The 20,968-nt window shown below is 41.4% G+C and overlaps 1 protein-coding gene across 1 annotated transcript in view; it reads left to right on the forward strand.

Annotated features, from left to right (window-relative positions):
* The window catches only part of march1 (membrane-associated ring finger (C3HC4) 1), a 493,069-nt gene that overhangs the window by 188,257 nt on the left and 283,844 nt on the right, over nucleotides 1-20,968 (forward strand). Inside the window, exon 2 of the mRNA XM_039757996.1 lies at nucleotides 19,632-19,683. The gene's annotated coding sequence lies outside the window, so the exon portion shown is untranslated. The remainder of the gene's footprint in view (nucleotides 1-19,631; nucleotides 19,684-20,968) is intronic.

A 20,968-nucleotide genomic window follows, 5' to 3' on the forward strand; every position in this document is an offset into this window, starting at 1 on the left:
CATAGCCAGTTTATTGTCACCAATTAACTTATTTGTGCCCTCGTGCCCCCCCTTGTATGATCATTTGGCTGACGCCTTTCTCCAGGGTGACTTGCAGTGTATGAAAGATACAAGTCATTACTGCACCATCTGTTAGAACGACAAATTCAATGGCTGTGTCTCTGTCATTTGACATTTGGCATGGGATTCATAAAAGCAGGGGGATGAAGTGACTCGCTGAGGATGACATTGCATCCTCACAATATGATGTCCAAAGCTTTAACCAGTACACCTTGTTGCATGCCAAAATGTTATTATTAGTCAGTCAGTCAGTCAAACCACTATATCCTAACACAGGGTCACGGGAGCCAATCCCAGCCAACACAGGGCACAAGATAGGAACAAACCCCGGGCAGGGCGCCAGCCCACAGCAGGGCACACACACTAGGGACAATTTTAGGATCACCAATGCACCTAAGCTGCATGTCTTTGGACTGTGGGAGGAAACCCATGCAGACGTGGGGAGAACATGCAATCTCCGTGCAGGGAGGACCCAGGAAGTGAACCCGGGTCTCCTTACTGCGAGGCAGCAGCGCTATCACTGCACCACCGTACCGCCCATGTTATTATTATTTATTATGATATTTGGCTTTGGACTTCAGACCCTGAGGTTGTGGGTTCAAATCCCACTACTTATCCTATGTGAAAATAAGCAGGTCACTTGATCTGCCTGTGCTGCAACTGGAAAAAAAAACAAAAGAAATGTAGCTAACTGTATCGTAAATGTCACTTTGGATTCAGCCAAGTAAATAAATGTAAAATGTAAATTATTCGCTATCACCTTCATCTTTACTATATATGTGTGTATGCATACAGTATATGTCAGGGGTCCCCCGGCTCTGGTCCTGGATGGCCGCGGTGGCTGCAGGTTTTCATTCTAACCCTTTTCTTAACGAGTGACCTGTTTTTGCTGCTAATTAACTTCTTTTAAAAAATAATTTTAATTGACTTGCTCTTGAAGACTCAGACCCCTTCATTGTTTCTTTTTCCTTAATTAGCAGCCAAACAATAATAAGATACAAAATGAGTCAAAACAGGACCAGCAAACTGTGACCATCATACAATATCTGCAAATAAAGAAAGATGAAGGTCTCAGGTCCCCAAAACATTTTATCAGAGCTCTTAAGAAAAGAGAAAATCAACAATTTCATAAACGTCTGCTATTGCACAATGAGAGCAGCAACAAGCCATGGAATTAAAGAACGGGTTTAATTAACGACAAGAATCGGCGCCTAATTAAGCAACTGGTTGGGGTGAAATTGGTTGGAGTTTGAGCCCCTCAATTAGTTTGTGTTCTGTTGGCTCACTCACTTCACATTTCATTTCTGTTTCGTTGCCGTTGAAGGAAATAAATGAAGTTAATTCAAAGGAACAAATCTTTAAAAAAAACAATTCAATTAGAATGAAAGGAAAAGGAGTTACTTAGCAGCACAAACTGGTCACCAATTAAGAAAAGGGTTCGAATGAAAACCTGCAGCCACTGCGGCCCTCCAGGACTGGAGTTGGGGACCACTATTTATGTGTATTGTAACAAAAGGACACAAGAGAGCATAAAAGGTTGAAGCAGCAGATGGTGATCCCCCATATAATTGAAGATCAAAATGAATGAACAGTTATCGAGACGATAGTCCAAAAGTAGACTGCTGGCTGCATTAATGGTGACCCTTTTAAGGCTGTCCAGGTGGTGGGTGGCAGGTCCAAGTCCCCTGCACTGGATGTGATGTCAGAGATCCTTACTCTGTCAGTCTTCTATTCTGTGTATAGAAAGGGAGGAGAGTCTGTACATGACAGCGCCAACTTGTGGTTTGGGGGTGACATCTCTGATAGAAGAGCCATGAGGATGTATCTGAATTGTGCGTGTGTGTGACAGTAGATATACACTCACCTAAAGGATTATTAGGAACACCATACTAATACGGTGTTTGACCCCCTTTCGCCTTCAGAACTGCCTTAATTCTACGTGGCATTGATTCAACAAGGTGCTGAAAGCATTCTTTAGAAATGTTGGCCCATATTGATAGGATGGCATCTTGCAGTTGATGGAGATTTGTGGGATGCACATCCAGGGCACGAAGCTCCCGTTCCACCACATCCCAAAGATGCTCTATTGGGTTGAGATCTGGTGACTGTGGGGGCCATTTTAGCACAGTGAACTCATTGTCATGTTCAAGAAACCAATCTGAAATGATTCGAGCTTTGTGACATGGCTACTTCCAGCAGGATAATGCACCATCAGAGGATGGGTACATGGTGGTCATGAAGGGATGGACATGGTCGGAAACAATGCTCAGGTAGCCCGTAGCATTTAAACGATGCCCAATTGGCACTAAGGGGCCTAAAGTGTGCCAAGAAAACATCCCCCACACCATTACACCACCACCACCAGCCTGCACAGTGGTAACAAGGCATGATGGATCCATGTTCTCATTCTGTTTACGCCAAATTCTGACTCTACCATTTGAATGTCTCAACAGAAATCGAGACTCATCAGACCAGGCAACATTTTTCCAGTCTTCAACTGTCCAATTTTGGTGAGCTCGTGCAAATTGCAGCCTCTTTTTCCTATTTGTAGTGGAGATGAGTGGTACCCGGTGGGGTCTTCTGCTGTTGTAGCCCATCCGCCTCAAGGTTCTGCGTGTTTTGGCTTCACAAATGCTTTGCTGCATACCTCGGTTGTAACGAGTGGTTATTTCAGTCAAAGTTGCTCTTCTATCAGCTTGAATCAGTCGGCCCATTCTCCTCTGACCTCTAGCATCAACAAGGCATTTTCGCCCACAAGGCTGCCGCATACTGGATGTTTTTCCCTTTTCACACCATTCTTTGTTATCCCTAGAAATGGTTGTGCGTGAAAATCCCAGTAACTGAGCAGATTGTGAAATACTCAGACCGGCCCGTCTGGCACCGACAACCATGCCACGCTCAAAATTGCTTAAATCACCTTTCTTTCCCATTCTGACATTCAGTTTGGAGTTCAGGAGATTGTCTTGACCAGGACCACACCCCTAAATACATTGAAGCAACTGCCATGTGATTGGTTGATTAGATAATTGCATTAATTAGAAATTGAACAGGTGTTCCTAATAATCCTTTAGGTGAGTGTATATGTACATGTAAGGTCATTTTTGTTTTCTTTTTAAATACTGTAAAATATCTTAATACCTTCCAGAAATTCAGGGGAACAAATCTTAAAAAACAAGTCAATTAAAATGAAAGGAAAAGGAGTTAACTAGCAGTAAAAACTGGTCACCAATTAAGAAAAAGGGTTAGAATGAAAACCTGCAGCCACTGCGGCCCTCCTGGACCAGAGTCAGAGACCACTATTATGAATATTGTAACAAAAGGACACAAGAGAGCATAAAATGTTTTCCAACAAGGCCAACACTCCAAGCATAAAGCCGAAGCTACACAGCAACGACTTCAGAACAACAGCGTGAATGTCCTGCAGTGGCCGAGTCAGAGTCCAGATCTCAGTCCAATAGTGAATGTGGTGCTGGACTTGCTGGACAAAGACTCTTCTGTCACGATCAACGTGCATCTTGATGGACGCAAAGAAGAATAAGCCGATAAGAGTACAAAGACTCGGGGCTGTCATGGCTGCCAAGGGTGCCTCTGCTCAATACTGGCTTGAAGGTGGTGCACACTTACTGTACGTGATTGATTATTTTGTGTTTTATATTTGTAGAACATAAGAACATTTGAAAAATGAGAGGAGACCATTCCGTCCATTAAGCTCATTTATTTAGCTAATAGCTAAGCTGGCCCAGTACCTTATTCAGATTCTTCTTAACGGTTATCAAGGTTTCTGCTTCAACTCCATGTCTCGGTAGTTTGTTTCAGGGTCCCACAACTCTTTGCATAAAGAAGAGTTTCCTGGCGTCAGTCTTAAATGCACTTCCACTTAATTTCCACTGATGTCCTTAAACTCTCTCTAATTCTTTTAGAGCTCTTTGCACTTTGACATTAAAGAGTCGTCTGTTGAGCACTGTCGTAAAAGTCAAATTGAATCCATCGGATTTAATCTCCAGCTGATGTTATTTCAGAAGAATTAAATGGATTGGAAGTTTTTCTTTATACCGAGGACCGAAGACACATTGAATAAGTAACCAAGTAGGGTGGTAGATAGCTGATGTTATTTTAGAAGAATTCAATGGATAGGACTGGCAAGCTTTGTTGGGCTGAATGGCCCTCTGGACTTTCTCTGGACCTTTTCTAGTGCTGCTATGTCCTTTTTGTAGCCTGGAGACCAAACCCGCACCCAGTACTCCAGATGAGAACTCACCAGTGTGTTATAAAGGTTGAGCAGAACCTCCTGTGACTTGAACTCCACACATCAAGGTGCTATATAACCTAAACATTCTGCTAGCCTTCTTAATGGCTTCTGAACACTGCCTGGCAGTGTCGAGTCCACCATGACTCCTAAATTCTTCTCATAAGGTGGCCTTTTGATTTTCAGAGCTCCACTTCAGTATTCAAACTTAACATTTGTAGCTCCATCCATCCATCCATCCATTTTCTTACCCGCTGAATCCGAATACAGGGTCACGGGGGCCTGCTGGAGCCAATCCCAGCCAACACAGGGCACAAGGCAGGAACCAATCCTGGGCAGGGTGCCAACCCACCGCAGACATTTGTAGCTCCTACATGTAATACTTTACATTTACTTAAAGATAAACTCTCTTGACTTGTACTCCACACTTCATGGCGCTATATAACCTAATATCCTATTAGCATTTTTGATCACTTCTGTCCTCTGTGGACACATAGACAGTGTCCAGTCCACTATGACTCCCTGGTCCTTCTCAATGGAGACCCAAACTACACCCAGTACTCCAGATGAGGCCTCACCAGTGTGTTATAAAGCTTCAGCAGAACCTCCTGTGACTTGTACTTCACACATCAAGGCGCTATATAACTGTACATTCTTGTTGCCATGGTGAAATAATGCTGTAGAACAATAAACAACAGCAACTTCTAGGGGTGAAAACTTTCTATAGACACTCTGATCTTATGGATGCATGCTAAACTTTGACAACTCATAGTGTAAGGAAGAAGCCCACCCCGGACAGTGGAACAATCTATCCCACTTATTTTCACCAGTCCATCCACCGACCTGTTCCGCTGAAGCATAATAATTTTTCTTTAGAGATCAGAAGATGAAATGAGAACAAAATGGAGTTCACATCTGATTAGAAAAATCAATTTTTTGCCGAGCCAGAAACGCGAGATGAACAATCAGAATCGTAGGTCAGAAAGTGACACAGAGAAACCTGAGAAGCACACGTTAAGTCTTTAGCTTTATCCAAACACAAATACCAAAACGGCATGTGAAATGACCCTTTATTGGGTTGCTCCAATGACGTCACGTCAGCACACTCCTGTGGAATTCTGGGAAGTTGCCTTGGCAACAGTCGATGTGAAAGTCTCCAAGATGGCACCAACCATCAATATTTAAAACACAATAAGACATTGAAAAAAATGACATCTTAGTTAGGAAGCAAGCTGGAACAAAATAAATGCTTGATTCGTATTCCTTCACCTCACAAACTCCAAAATAGCCACCAGAAATCCCAAAAAATTCCACAAAAAAAAAAAAATAGCACCAATCACAACACTGCCACACACGTCTTGGGTTTTTCACTCCCATAGCCACAGAGTACTTGGAGGAAAACCCCCTTAGACAATGTTAGACACCCCGGGAGGCCAAACTGTGAAGCAGCAGCACTAAACACTGCGCCACTTTACTACCCACATATATTCATCATTTTGAAAATTATGGCAGAAAGTAAGACTGAAATTATAATAATACATAAAGAAAAACTAATAAGTCGATGTTAACATCAAAATGATAAAACAATTCCACCATCTGATTCTTTGAACAGGCAATTTACTGTATTACATGCTCACTTTGTATTTGTTCATTTTTAATTAAAACAGAAAAGTGAGAGATTCCTGTTCAAACAACAGGCCTACTGACGAGCAGCAGCAGGTGGTGAAAAGTACTTAAATGACAAAACTCCTTAAAGCTTCATGACGTGCTGCCCACAGGCTTTGCAACAAAACTTAAAATAGCTACATACAGTTTGTGATGGCAGCAGTTATTAGAATTCGAGGACTGAATCCTGAATCCTGGTTATTGTCCGTGTGGGGTTTGTTTGCTCTTCTCCCATCTACACTGGTTTTCCTCCCAAATCCACAAAGAAGTGCTGGTAATAATAATAATAATAATAATAATAATAATAATTCTTTACATGGGTGGCACGGTGGCGCAGTGTTAGCGCTGTTGCCTCGCAGTTAGGAGACCCGGGTTCGCTTCCCAGGTCCTCCCTGAGTGGAGTTTGCATGTTCTCCCCGTGTCTGCGTGGGTTTCCTCCCACAGTCCAAAGACATGCAGGTTAGGTGGACTGGCGATTCTAAATTGGCCCTAGTGTGTGCTTGGTGTGTGGGTGTGTTTGTGTGTGTCCTCCGGTGGATTGGCACCCTGTCCGGGATTGGTTCCTGCCTTGTGCCCTGTGTTGGCTGGGATTGGCTCCAGCAGACCCCTGTGACCCTGTGTTCGGATTCAGCGGGTTGGAAAATGAATGGATGGATGGAATTCTTTACATTTATATAGTGCTTCTCTCACTTCTCAAAGTGATTTACTGTACATAGTGAGTGGGGGCCACTTCAATTACCACCAAGGTGTAGCACCTACCTCAGTGATGTAATGGCAGCCAATTTATGGCAGTACACTCCAGCAGGCCTTTCATATGCTGAAGAGAAAACTTGAGGGGACAAGACCCCCGAAAGACACAGGAGCTGAAGATATAATACAATACAATACAATTTATTTTTGTATAGCCCAAAATCACACCACAACAACAACATTTATTTACATAGCACATTTTCATACAAATTATGTAGCTTAAAGTGCTTTACATGATAACGAAAGAGAAAAAAGACAAAATAAATAAAAATTAGAATAAGGGAACACTAATTAACATAGGAAAAAGAAAAAAAAAGTAAAGTCCGATGACCAGGGAGGACATAAAAAATTAAAAAATACTCCAGACGGCTGGAGAAATAAATAAAATCTGCAGGGGTTCCGAGGTGACAAGACCACCCAGCCCCCTGTATACATTCTACCTGACTTAAATGACCTCAGTCAGTCCTCATGGTATTCAGGGTTCTCATAGAAGGACTTGATGGTGTCGGTCATGTAGACCTCTGGCCTTTAATCCATCAGTGGAGGGACATCACAGTGCTTTGATTAGGTGGTGGTGGTGCAGATCGCCACCCAAGAAAACCAGAAAAACAACAGAAGACAAAGTAGGGGTTAATATGGATTTTGGAGCCACCATGAATAATCATGATAATTAATTGAATATACAGAGCATCAGGATTAAATAAAAACAAAGTTATGAGAAGGCCATGTTAAAGTAATGTGTTTTCAGCAGTGTTTTAATGTTTGATTTAATGATTTGAGGTGCATAACAGCAGAAGGTTGCCTCACCACTTCTTTTAAGTTTAGCTTTTGGAATTGTAAGGAGACACTCATTTGAAGATCTGAGGTTACAATTTGGAGTGTAAGGTGTCAGACATTCCGATATATAAGATGGAGCGAGATTATTTAAGGCTTTATAAACCATAAGCAGTATTTTAAATTCTAAATGACACCGGTAACCAGTGTAGTGACATCAAAACTGGAGAAATGTGCTCGGATTTTCTTTTCCTAGTTAGGATTCTAGCAGCTGCATTCTGCCCTCGTTGCAATTGATTTATGTCTTTTTTTGGGTGGTCCTGAGAGGAGTGCGTTACAGTAATCTAGTCGACTGAAAACAAAAGCGTGGATTAATTTCTCAGCATCTTGCAATGTTATAAAGAGGTCTAACTTTGGCTATATTTCTTAAGTGGAAAAATGCTGTCCTAGTGATCTGATTAATACGTGATTTAAAATTCAGGTCAGAGTCAATAGTTACCCCTAAATTCCTTACCTCAAGAAGTGCCGCAATGGGCTATAACAGGCCCTGCCTCTTGACAGCCCCCCAGCCTTGACTCTCAAAGAAGATAAGGAAAAACTCCCAAAAAAACTCTTGTAGGGAAAAAAATGGAAGAGACCTCAGGAAAGGGCGTTCAAAAAGAGACCCCTTTCCAGGTAGGCAGGGCGTGCAGTGGGTGTCAAAAAGAAGGGCGTCAATACCATACAATATACAGAACAGAACAGTATAAAAATAAAACTTTTACAAGTACGGACCAGAATTTAACAGTAGATGATGTCACATGATAGGATTTGGATTTATTTAGAGTCCTGGAGACCTCAGCCATCAAGCTGCCTCCCCCAATTGGCCATTCCACAGCTGACATAGCACTGGGCCAGCCAATCCGATGAAAGGACTCCTCTACCCCACAATTCCTGTGATCCTCCATCAGGGATGACTTTACCTTAGGCAGGCAAAACAACTTGGCAGGTGGGCCGTGGCATCAAGTGCCACATTTGAGGAGCGAGAAGAGAAACAGAATAGGTGAGGGTTAGTAACAAATTAGAACTATCATGTTACTTATGTTTTAGTGCTAATGACTGACAATAGAGATGCAATCTGTACAGTAAATCAGCAGCTCTAGTCTGCCTTAGAGGCTTGGCAGAGCATCACCAGAGAAGGCCCTCAGCAGCTGGTGATGTCGGTGAACAAAGGACTAAATATAATAATAATAATAATAATAATAATAATTAATAATTCATAACATTTATATAGCACTTTTCTCGCTACTCAAAGCACTTTACATATTGAGAGGGGGGCCACCTCAACCACTACCAATGTGTAGCACCCACTTGAATGACGTAATGGCAGTCATTTTACAGCAGAACACTCACCAGATGTTAATAGTTAGGGCCTGAAAGGGCGAGAGAGAGAAAGGGGGCCAGGACAACAGGATAACACCCTACCCTAGACACAGGACACCCTGGGATCTTTAATGGCCACAGAGACCTTGGTTTTATATCTCATCTGAAGGATGGCACCATTTTCACAGCACAGTGTCCCCATCACTGCGCTGGGGCATTGGGATCAACATTCAGACTAAAGGGGTAAGCGCCCCCTGCTGGTGTCACCAACACCTCTTCTAGCAGCAACCCAAGCTTTTTGCAAGCTGGTCTCCCATCCAAGTACTGGCCGGGCCTGAACAGGCTTAGGTTTAGGTGTCCTTGTGCTTGTGGATCCACAAAGGCCATGTCTGTGTCTAAGGGGGTTCTGTTATGGACTGGCACCCAGTTTAGGGCTGTTTCCTGCCTCCAGTGATTCCAGGATAACTTTGGAGAAGAGCAACTAGGCTGATTCCAGGGCTACAAGGGATGAGTTATGAGGAAAAATTAAAAGAGCTGAGCCTTTACATGAGATTACGAGGAGGCCTGACTGAAGTGTTTAAAATTATGAAGGGAATTAGTCTAGTGGATCGAGACGGTGACTTTAAAATGAGTTCACGAAGAACACGGGGACACAGTTGGAAACTTGTGAAGGGGAAATTTAGCACAAACATTAGCAGGTTTTTCTTTATACCGAGGACCACAGATGCACTGAATAAGTGACCAAGTAGTGTGGTAGACAGTAGCACTTTGGGAACTCTCAAAACTCCAGCTGATGTTTTTTTTTTTTGAAATTTTATTAATTTTATTGCAATCATTCTATACAAATCAATCAATTTTTACAAAATGTAGGATTGAGAACAAGTCGACCCCCACCCCTGAGAGAGAGAGAGTATGGCCAATGGAGTAAAACTTAAGGCCTGTAAACAAACTTAAATTGATGATTTTAATAGGGCAACAGAGATGAATGGAGAAGAAAAAGAAATGCAGAAATAATTGCATCCTCTGTGCTTTAAGAGCTTATTGTAAAATATTACTGATTAGATCCTGCCATGTTTTGAAAAAAATCTGTACAGATCCTTTAACTGAGTATTTGATTTTTTTCCAATTTCAAATACAGTGGAACCTCTAGATACGATCACCTCTGTATACGAGAAATTCAAGATAAGAGAAAAGTTTGAGCGAAAAATCTGGATCTAAATACGAGCATTGGCTTGCGTAACGAGCCACGAGCCAGGCTGTGTTTATGCGTGATGCGTTTCCAAATCCGCCTCGACTCGGGGATTCACCCAAGCTGACGCTGCCCGCCCGTCAGCTCACTCAGTGTTCCTTGTTCTCCTGTAGCGTGAGGATCTTTGTGCGTTTGTGATTTCCTTGTTTCGCTGTAGCAGTTTGCTGTATAAGTGTATCCAAAAATATCGCGGACATGCAGACGGAGAATAGGAGATGATTGCCCTCAAGAGGAGAGAGAGAAAGAGAGAGAGAGAGAAAGGCGCGCTCGCGAGTGAGCGAGATAAGGAGAGAGAGAGGCGCGCGCGAGAGAGCGAGCGAGAGAGATAAGGAGAGAGAGAGAGAGACGCGTGCGGGGAGAGATAAGGAGAGAGAGATGCGCACGAGAGAGAAGAACCATCAGCTCAGTTATGCTCACATGACGCTCAGCAGACAAAGTGTATCCATACTACTTGTATTGCAAGACATCGCTCGTTTTATCAAGTCAAAATTAATTAAAAAATTTAGCTCGTCTTGCAAAACACTCGTAAACCAAGTTACTTGCAAACCGAGGTACTTGTACATACAGTATTATTTATCGGTGTTATTTGTTAGGAAAATTGATTTTTATGTTGATATTTTTGGGGGTGCGGAACGAATTAACTGAATTTCCATTATTTTCAATGGGGAAGTTTGTTCTAGATATGAGAAATTCGCTATACCAGCTCAGTGCTGGAACGAATTAAACTCGTATCTTGAGGTTCCACTGTAGTATAAAACATTGGTTTCCCACTGACTTAAAAGAGGAGAGTTTGGGTTCTTCGAGTTTATCAGAATAAGTCTGCGTGCCAAAAGTGTAGTGAATGCAATCACAGTTTGTTTGTCCTTCTCCACTTTAAGCCCCTCTGGAAGAACCCCAAACACAGCTGTTAATGGGTTAGGAGGGAGTGTGACACCAAGGCTGTCTGAAAGGTAATTAAAAATTTTGGTCCGGAATGATGTTAATTTAGTGCAGGCCCAAAACATGTGACCCAGTGAGGCTGGGACTTGATTGCAGCGTTCGCAGGTTGGATCATGCCCTGGAAACATTTTGGAGAGTTTTAGGCGAGACAGATGTGCTCGATATATAATTTTGAGTTGAATAATTGCATGCTTTGTGCATATGGAGCTCGAGTGAATTCTCTGCATTGCTACTTTCCACTCCTTTTCTGATATATTAATTGAGAGATCTTTTTCCCAGTGTCCTCTTGGATCTTTGAAAGGGAGGGACTGTAAAATGATTTTATATATTGCAGAGATGGTGTCTGAGTCCTTGAGATTGAGCAATATTTTTCCAGCATGGATGAGGGTGCAAGATGAGGAAAATCGGAAGGTTCTGTTTAACAAAGTTCCTAATTTGAAGATAGTGAAAGAAATGTGTAGCTGGAATGTTAAATTTGGAATGTAATTGTTCATAGGATGCAAAGACGTTGTCTATATAAAGATCTCTAAGCAAGTTAATCCAAATTTTTCCAGATATTAAAAACTGCATATGTTTGCGAAGGTTGAAAGAGGTGGTTCTCTTGCAGAGGTGCCACAGATAGAAGCTTCTCCGTCTTAAAATGCTTTCTACATTGGTTCCAGATTCTAAGTGAGTGAAGCACATTAGGTTATCAGTATATTGCTGATAACTTGCATTTATTGGGCACAGAGCAGGGAATACAAAGAAGTACTGCAGGATTTTACTTCTATTGCGACCAGGCCTGTGTATGTTCATCTATTTGTGTCCAGGTTTTATAGCTTGTATGTTTGCTGCCCAGTAATAAAACTGGAAGTTAGGTAGAGCCATGCCACCTTCTGCCTTTTGTCTTTGTAGGGTCGCTCTTTGGATACGTGGATGTTTTGAGTTCCAAATAAATGAGGTTATTGTTGAATCTAATTGCTTAAAAATGATTTATTGATGTATATTGGAATGTTTTGAAATAAAAAGGAGCTTAGGAAGAATATTCATCTTAACAGTGTTAATTCTTCCAGCTAGAGTGAGATGAAGGGTTGACCATCTATGCAAGTCTTGCTTAATTTTTTCCATGCAGATGGTGAAATTTTGTTGATAAAGAGCTTTATGTTTACTTGTGATGTTTACCCCAGGTATTTAAACTGTTCTGCAATGATAAAAGGTAGGGTGTCTAATCTAATATTATATGCTTGAGAATTCACTGGAAAGAGTACACTTTTATTCAGATTAATTCTGAGACCAGAGATCTTTTGAAATTCTGTGAGTGCTGCTAAGACTGCAGGCACAGAATTTTGTGGGTCTGATATATACAGTACCATATCATCTGCATATAATGAAATTTTCTGTTCCAGTCCTTCTCTGCTAATCCCCTTTATCTGATCAGCATTTCGACAGTGTATTACCAGTGGTTCAATGGAAATCGCAAACAGCAATGGTGACAAGGGGCACCCTTGTCTGGTACCACGTTCTAGTTTAAAGTAGTCTGAACAAATGTTGTTGATACAAACTGAAGCTTCTGGATTGGTATACAGTAGTTTGATCCATGCACAAATGTTCGGGCCAAACCCAAATTTCTCCAATGTAGTAAAAGGTATTTCCATTCAATCATGTCAAATGCTTTTCTGCATCCAATGATAATAATATTTCTGGGGTGTTTGACTTAGTTGGTGAGTATATTACATTAAACAGGCGTCGAAGATTTGAAGATAAGTGTTGACCCTTGATAAATCCAGTTTGATCTTGTGATATTACCGAGGGGAGCACTTTCTCCATCCTTCTAGCTATGATTTTCAGAGTATTTTAACATCATTATTCAAAAGTGAAATTGGCCTGTATGATGCACATTGTAATAAGTCCTTATTTTGTTTAGGAAAAACGGTGATTAATGCTTGGCGAAAAGTTTGAAGAAGAGTTTGATTGTCTCTGGCTTCTGTAAATGTTGCTAACAGAAGGGGAGCTAGCTGAGCGGAGAATTTCTTATAAAATTCTGCAGGGTAGCCATCAGGGCCTGCTGCTTTCCCGCCTTGAAGTGACTTTATAGCATCTAGTAATTCTGATAACGCCAGAGGTTTATCGAGTTCCTCCGCACTAAAAGTGTCTATTTGTGGTATCTGTAATGTATCCAGAAATGCATTAGATTGTGTGTTGTCTTCTTTAAACTCAGTAGAATATAAGGATTTATAGTAGTCTCTAAATGTGTGCATTATATTTTTGTGGTCGATGATTTTGTCTCCGCTCGTGTTGGTGATTACTGGGATTGCGTTGCGGACTTCTTGCTTGTGAATTTGTTGAGCTACTCCAGCTGATGTTATTTTAGAAGAATTAAATGGATAGGACTGGCAAGCTGTGTTGGGCTGAATGGCCCTCTGGACGTTCTCTGGACTTTTTCTAGCTCTGCTTTGTCCTTTTTGTAGCCTGGAGATCAAAACTGCACCCAGGACTCCAGATGAAGCCTCACCCGTATACTATAAAGCTTCAACATATCATCCTTGGACTTGAACTCCACACTTCATAGCGCTATGTAACCTGACATTCTGTTAGCCTTCTTAATGGCTTCTGAACACCGTCTGGTAGTTGGTAGTGTTGTGGTGAACTTTTGATATTACTATAAATTTTGGACACTTGTGACTTTTTTGACACGGGAACTATGGTGGTGGATTTGAAGCAGGCTGGGACGATGGCGGTGCTCAGGGAGATTTTGAAGATGTCAGCAAAAATGTCTTGTAGCATGTTGACCAGAACTGTACACAGAACTCCAGATGTGGTCTTACTAGTGCATTGTATAGTTTGAGCACAAAGTCCCTTGAATTAAATGTAACAGTTTTTATGATATAACATAACATTTTTTTTGCCTTTTCAATTGCTTCTGTGCCCTTCTTAGTTGATGAAAATGTGTCACCACAGCAAAAAAGCAATCCTTTCCGTGAATTCACAATCACTTTGAAGCAGTAAGGCAAAGGGAGGTCTCCGGTGAGCTCCTCCTTGCTCTAGACTTCGTACCTCATCACTCTTCATAGCTGCCTCCCTGGAGCGCTGCGCCATATACCGCATTCAAGCAATAAGTGCTTGGGTGGGGATTGTGTCCCCTGTGAACTCCCAAACACGTCTCTGTTCACACCACATAATTCCTCTTTGCACATCACCCATTTGCATAAAATATATGACAAGTTCTGTTGTGTAGAACTCAACACACAACAGAGGGCAGGGATATCAAGTGGACCAGGGCCTCATCATACAGGAATGCATGGACTCCTGAAAACAAAGGTACTGTGGTGAGAAAAACACCAATTATAACGTGTACTGAATGCCCTGAAATTTCTGAAGAGCAATGTTTAATTTGCGATAGTTATGTTTAGAAAATAAAGGAAAAAATAAAGAGAGATTATTAGGTGTGCCAAAAACACACATCATATCCAAAGAGTATTTGAAAATGTACAGTGCTTAAATCACATGAAGCTCATCTTTATAAGAGTGACTCATAAGAAAGATCCCAAAAAAATTACTGATGACTCACAGTAAGAAAAGAATCTTAAACTCATTTCAAGGTGACTCTGAGGTCTGTAGTCAATTTTACCAGCAAGTTAATGGAGAATCGGGAGTCCAATTCTGATCTGTGGAGACAGATAAGAGTGGCACTATATGATAGATAGATAGATAGATAGATAGATAGATAGATAGATAGATAGATAGATAGATAGATAGATAGATAGATAGATAGATATGTATAGTAACTGGGGCAGTCCTCCCTCGGCAACTCCCTCTGGCAGTACCCTAAAGACCCTCACAGGGCTGTGCTTCTGAACTCTAACTCCTATGGCACCCTGCAAATGTGCTAATTGGGTTCAGCTCTGAGGAACACTGACACCAGTCATGTGGGGGAAATGAACTGCTCCCAGTATATCTGTCTGCCCAGTTAAACCATTATGGCCTCCTGGTTGGGTTAGAATCCATTCTTTCTCCTGGCTACAATACCTGTTCTTTCTCCCTGGCACCAACGATAGATAGATAGATAGATAGATAGATAGATAGATAGATAGATAGATAGATAGATAGATAGATAGATAGATAGATAGATAGATAGATAGATAGATAGATAGATAGATAGATAGATAGATAGATAGATAGATAGATAGATAGATACTAGGCACTCCATTCTTGAAGGTGACGTGTTGGAAGCCAGAACAACAGACAAGCGTAAGGATCAGGAGACCTTTGACAAGTATGACAAATTGTGATGTCTGGACAACTTAGTCAGAATATCTCTAAAATGGCAGATCTTGTGAGGTACAGTGTGGCGCAGGGAAATGGGGTATTTTGGAACTAGGTTGTGGCCACCCTGGGGCATCGACAGTTGTTTAGGACCAATGCGACCTTGTCTCGAACCCATTACCTTTCTCCCTACAGATTTTATTATTTTTTCTCCAGCCGTCTGGAGTTTTTTTGTTTTTTCTGTCCCCCCTGGCCATTGAACCTTACTCTTATTCGATGTTAATGTTGATTTATTTTGTTTTATAATTGTGTCTTTCATTTTTCTATTCTTTAATATGTAAAGCACTTTGAGCTACTGTTTGTATGAAAATGTGCTATATAAATAAATGTTGTTGTTGTTGTTGTTGTTATAATGGAGCAGTGAAGTGCTGCGTAACGAGTGTTTGTTGTGAAAGCCATTTAGAAGAATGGTGATAGCATGACTTCTGGGAAAAGGGAATATCGGTTTCATTACCAGTTAGGACGTCATGATCGTGTCCCATCTGCTCATGCGATTACAACTTGGGTGTGTAATTTTGAAGAAATAGGTTCCACCTTTAAAAAGATGTCCCCAGTTGGTGTTCGAACACCCTCCACACCAGAGAATATTGAGGCTGTTTGAGCTGCCATTGTGAGGAGCCCTCAGCGTTCCATTCGACAACACGCATCATCGCTACAGTTGGGGTGAAGTGTGCAAAGTAGGAGTTGAAGTTCCACCCTTACAATTTGCAGATTGTGCAGGAATTTAAACACAATGACCACGTGTTACGTTAACAGTTTTGTGCCCAATTTTTGACTAAAGTAAACGAGGATGACAGTTTCATTTGTGGATGTCAGATGAAGCACATTTTCTCCTTAATTTATATGTTAACAAACAGAATTTCCTTTACTGGGTACACGAAAATCCTTTTGAGCTTCCCCAGCGTCCAATTCACAGCACCAAGGTTACAGTATGGTTTGCTGTGTCATCGCATGGTGTCACGGGCCCCTACTTTATCGAAAATGAGGATGGCATTGCAACGACAGTTACAGTACATCCGATCGGTATGTTGCACTGCTTGAAACACATTTTGGGAAAACGTGGTTTCAACAGGATGGAACCACTTGCATACTGCTTGACAATCGATGACAGCTATTCGATGATTATTTGGAAGGCACGTCATTTCTCGCAACGGTAACATTTCATGGCCTCCAAAATCCACAGATCTCATGGTTTGTGATTTTTGTTCTGTGGGGACATCTTGGAAGCCAAGTGTTCTGCACACATCCTGCAGCCAAATAAAATGGAGGATTGAAGAGGAAATCGCTGGCACTCCTCTTGACGTGTTACATCAAGCAATGCAGAATTTCTATATCTGGCTGTCAGAATGTGTACAGAGAAATGGACAACACCTTCATGATGTGTTCTTCAAAACAGACAATGAATATTGAATGATAACCATCATTAATTGCATATCCTGTACAATACTTTTCATCATTAGGTGTATTTTTTAATGTGTTTATTCATTGCTTTTCCCTGTGCCACCCTGTATTTCCAGAATCCAGTGGTTGAAGGAAGGACAACTGGTGAGCTGGTGACAGGATAACTGGCATCCAAGGCTCCATGATGCATGTGGGGAGTGAATGCTAGTTCGATCCCACAGAAGGGGTAGCGAAGTACAAATTGCTAAAGAACTTAACGCACACGTACCGGTCCCGGGACATAACAGCGTTTTGACGACGTTACAGTAATGTGTGCATGCCCATCTGCCATGCATCTCGACATACTACCCATCAAATGAAACTTCAAAGTCTCGTCTTACCGATGATATAAACCATTTTGATACACAACGACCACAGCACTGACACTAAAGCCTTTTTTACAGAGAAGTACATACTTTTAAGAGTTGACTTTCCCTACCTTTGAAGACTCTCTGCAAGTCAAACATCAATATTTCCGAGCAGTATTGATCCCATTCTGTCCGTAAGGCTCCAGCGAATATAATCCAGTAAAACGATTAGGTCCAAAACACACGATATATCCTCAAAGGGACAAAAACTCCAGAAAACGTTTCATAACTTGAGACTAGCTACGTAATTTTTTTTCATTTCTATTGCTCATATCAGACGTAATTTGTTTCTGTTGGCGATAACCATGTAACATGGAAGTGTTAGCTTCTGATCGACACCTAAGTTGGCCAATTACGACGGGTCTGGGGTTGACTGGCACCTCGTATAGCCAACGAGTGTCACAGACAGCTGAACGATGACGTACAACTCCAAACCCTGGTAGAATCTACTAGTTTGATTGGACACTGTGAGTGACACTCAAAACTTACAGCCAATGAGCAGCCGAGCATTTTGATATGTAACTTGCCATACTAACTTGTAAACAAAACGATCGGAGCTGCATGAAGGTGGCATTTGTGCCAGTCTGCAGACTTGGTGCGTGGTTGTTTATTGTGATTTCGCCAAGTTTTTTCGCATTTTAAATATGAATAAACGTACAGATAAACGTAAATACACTCTCGATTAAAAGTATTAGAGGCATGTACGCAGCGTGAAATTAATCAATCGGCCCAGGAGACGTCTAATGGCAGAGAGCGACATGTGACACGCCCTTGTGCTTTCTGCCAGCTAGGGATTGCTGCCATCAAGTGGCACATGGAAAAACGCTGAGCTGTGTTGTAACAGTTTGTAAAAGAAATGTATATAGTTTGTGTGCATTTTATAAAAAAAAGTAAAAAATAAAAAATATATATATATTTTTGGCCCATAAGACTTGTATTGACTATTTTTACATAGAAATGTGTATTTTGTATTGTTTTTATTATTTTTATAACTAATAGAGTGACACTGTGTGTAGATATAGATTCCTTTAGGTGTAAGCTTTCAGTAGAGCCCTCATTGATATCTGTGGGTTGAAGCATTCAAAAGTTATTACACTTTTTCCATACGTTCCAAAATGTGGATAATGGTCCCTCTAAAAAGCACCTGGACATGCCCACATAAAAACTGGTGTAAAAAATGTCATTTTTACAGGTATTCTTTTCAAACTTGAAATGTGAGTAGTCAACAAGTTATTCTGTTGGTACATAGTGTGTTTCTGTCCCCACCTACCTACTGCAGCTTTATTTTCACAAAAAAAGGGTGAAACTACAGAATGTTACCTTTACAAAGAGACCAAACATGTGTTTATACTCCAGATAGTTCAATAACAGCAATGATTCTAATTTGGAGAGGTCGAATTACAAGCGAATTAGCAAAAATGACCCGGCTTGATAAGGGGTTGCTGGCCAATGGAGAAAGGCATCAGAACATACAGTGCATTGCAACTTGCTGTGTATGGGGGCTGCGTAGCCACAGACATGTCAGAGTGCGCTGCCCCTCACCAAGAACACCTACAGTGAGCACATGAGAGTCAGAACTGGACCATCGAGCAATGGAAGAAGGCAGCCTGGTCTGATGACTCATGTGTTCTCTTAGATCATTATGATGGCCAGATGTGATCATGATGATCAGCCCTCACTCTAGGAGTTCTCTTTGACTCTACCATGTCATTTAAAGCGCACATTACAAAGTTGTTCAAATCATGTTTCTTCTATCTTAAAAATGTTGGGAAATTAAGTCACTTTCTAAATAAACAGGATTGAGATAAATTAATTCATGCATTTATCTCTAGTAGGATCGACTACTGCAATGCGCTGTTCACTGGATGTTCAAATTGTTCTTCATACAGCCTCCAGTTAATCCAAAACACTGCTGCAAGAATGATTACTAGAACAAGAAAATACGAAAACACATAACTCCAGTTCTTAAATCCTTACACTGCCTCCCGGTTAAGTTTAGGGCAGATTTCAAAATCCTCCTTTTAACATATAAAGCATTAAATGGCCGAGGTCTGGCTTACTTGTCTGAACTTATCATGACTTACAAACCAGAGCGCACATTAAGATCTCAAGATGCCGGTCTGCTTAGGATTCCAAGGATTAATAAAATAACAGTGGGAGGTCGAGCTTTTAGTTACAGGGCCCCTAAACTGTGGAGTGGTCTTCCTGCTACTATAAGAGATGCCCCTTCGTTCTCAGCTTTTAAATCTTTTAAATCTCACTACTTCAGTGTAGCACACCCTGACTAGAGCTGCTGATTAACAGTACAGACCGCATCTCTGTTGTTAGTCATTAGCACTAAAACATAAGTAACATGACAGTTATAATGTGATACTAACCCTCACCTATTGTGTGCTAAAATAAAAATGAGTCAGTAATTGCTATTTTATGGACATCGAGTCAATTAAAATGCACATTCTTATTTTCTTTGTTTCAGTGGGATTATTTCAGAAGACTTCGATCCAGCTTTCAGCAGAAAAGATCATCAGGTTAGTAACTATGCAAGTTCTTTTTTCTTGGATTTTCCAAATATGAGATTTGATTTAATTTTTATCATCATAAAATAACAATATTTAAATAATCGTATTTTTATTTGCTGTGAAAAACTGAGACAATGATTGGGGCAAATTTCTTTTACTTAAACCTTAAAGTTCCACCGAAAGAGACCGATCTTTGTACTAACTTGTGCCTGTTGGCTTTGATGGGGGGTGGTTGTATTCCCTTTTCCTGGTGTTGTCTTATCTCATTGGAAATAAGTTGATTTGTTTAAGTTCTCCGATATGATGGAGGAAGCTTACAAACACATACAAAACGATTATTTATTTAATTATTGCTGCTAAATGTGGTTATAAAATCTAACGGATTAAAGGGGGTGCTTACTTTTGCACACATTGATGTATGTTGGCTTAGTTCTTTAATGAGACGAATAAGAACATGATGATGTAAAACCTCTCATGTAATGTGCTTTACCTTAGGTGAGGTGTACGTCATTTTGAATCTTGAAGCGGGTGTGTCCGTGATTATGAGTGGCCTCTCGGATGGCAGTGGCCTCTTTCAACTGGAACCCACTCACTAAAGCTCCCCGTTGTCTTAGGGGTAAGACCCTCTTTGCTAGGAGGACTGTTAGACTCGTTGATCCCTACGTGTGCATGAGTAGCGTAAAGTAAACTGCGTCTAGAATGGCATCGACATTGGGTGAGAGAGCAAAGCGAATGTGCAAAAGAAAATCCATCCATCCATCTTCCAACCCGTTGAATCCGAACACAGGGTCACGGGGGTCTGCTGGAGCCAATCTCCGCCAACAAGACAGGGACCAATCCTGGGCAGCAGGACACATACACCCACACCCACAGCACACACTAGGGACAATTTAGAGCCGCCAATCCACCTAACCTGCATGTCTTTGGACTTTTGGAGGAAACCAGAGTACCCGGAGGAAACCCATGCAGACACGGGGAGTACATGCAGACTCCACACAGGGAGGACCCGGGAAGTGAACCCGGGTCTCCTAACTGTGTCGCCACTGTGCCGCCCGCGAAAGAAAATACTCTGTGCAAATTATTTATTTATAAAATATATATATATTCACCCCCTGCTCACTCCGCTCGCCAACCCCCTCAGCCTGCGCTACACATCAGCCACTTCGCGTCTCTGCTGCTGGCGTATGTAGATTTCACTTTCACCAAACAACAAATCTTCAACACCTCTTCACTGGGAAGACACACTACTTTTCTCTGATGGTAACATGAATTAGATAATCTATAAGTCTCCAAC

Source organism: Polypterus senegalus, chromosome 7 (genome assembly GCF_016835505.1).
Source record: "Polypterus senegalus isolate Bchr_013 chromosome 7, ASM1683550v1, whole genome shotgun sequence".
Taxonomy (NCBI): Eukaryota; Metazoa; Chordata; class Cladistia; order Polypteriformes; family Polypteridae; genus Polypterus; species Polypterus senegalus.